The sequence below is a fragment of the Astatotilapia calliptera genome, chromosome 23, assembly GCF_964374335.1.
Source record: "Astatotilapia calliptera chromosome 23, fAstCal68.1, whole genome shotgun sequence".
Classification (NCBI taxonomy): domain Eukaryota; kingdom Metazoa; phylum Chordata; class Actinopteri; order Cichliformes; family Cichlidae; genus Astatotilapia; species Astatotilapia calliptera.
The window spans coordinates 6,689,236-6,690,629 of NC_137443.1; positions in this window are offsets into that span (position 1 = coordinate 6,689,236).

Below are 1,394 nucleotides of genomic sequence, written 5' to 3' on the forward strand. Positions count from 1 at the left end.
AAAAATACTCCCACACACACACACACATAAAAAGTCAAGAGTTGCAGTCTTAGATATATTTAATAAATTAAAGCCAAGGTACAAAAAAAACCAAGTACATTTCATACCTCCCTCCCCTCCACCTACAAGTCGTTCTTTAAACTGTGACAAACATTGTTCATTTCCTCGCCTCAGAGTAAGAGCGAAACACCGACAGAGGATCGGCGTTCGACGTCACAGTTCATATCAGACTCTGAAGCAGAACAGCTCACTCCAAAGCCGATTCATGCCTCGGATCTCACTCCACAAATCGCATCTCTACCCTACCTCGCCCCCACCCACCCCCTCCCCACAAAAACACATACATGCTACATGTCTGCAGGCACCGCGGATAAGACAGAAGGATTAGACTGAGATAAAGTTTTATCAGAGACCACAAAGTACATTTCAAATGCTGAGTGTTATTAGGTGTCAGCTGGTCCTGCTGATTCACTAGACAGTGTATTTTACAGCCCTCGCATCACTTCACCAATAATGTCTCAGGCATATTAGATGAGCACAGAATGTCGGTTTCAAAAAAACTTTCTCAGCGGTCTTGCAATTTGTTACTGAACTCTCTAATCCTTCTCGGTCCTCTCCAAGGCAGTGACCCAGGTGGGTAAAAGGATTCTGGGTAGCTTGTTTGCAAGCAGTTCGTTAAGAGCAGTAGTTGGTGTCAATAACAGATAAGACGGATGAATCTCAGCAATGATTTTCCACATGAAAAGGAGGTTTAATAGATGGGTGTGGTTGCTGGTGAGCAGCATAGGTGAAATATTTGGCCGTGCATGGTCAGTTTTAATGAAGAGAGTAAGCTGAATAAGAGTGGTATGAAGATACGAATGGATGACTGGGCTCTTTCTTTAAAAAACCGGCAGAAATGATGCATGTGAACTGTAGGTCTGATATAAGTGCACTAAACAAGTGGAAAAAGATATAATCTGTGCAGACACACGCGCACACATTCATGCACAACCTCTCATACATACAGGTATGAACACACGCATACACTCAAATACACATAAGTGTTCAGCAATAACTGTTAATATGCACAAGTTGATTAATATTTTTGCACAATTACAGTGACTAAGCAGTCCACCGTCAGGATTATTATTCCCTCCCAGCAGTCCCTTCTTCATTTACATCTTGGGCCGCGTTCTCTTCCAGCAACTACAATTTATTTTCCTTTCATTTTGTTACTGTAGGCAGCCCTGCTTCACCTAAGGGACCACTGCATTACCCACTATCTACAAACCTGAGGAGACTGCAATATGACTGGGTGGAATCATATGTACATGAGGTACAGCCCTGTACACAATGGGCAGGGCAAGACTGACCAAGTTAATGTGGTCTTCAGCTTTCTGTCTCCATATAAA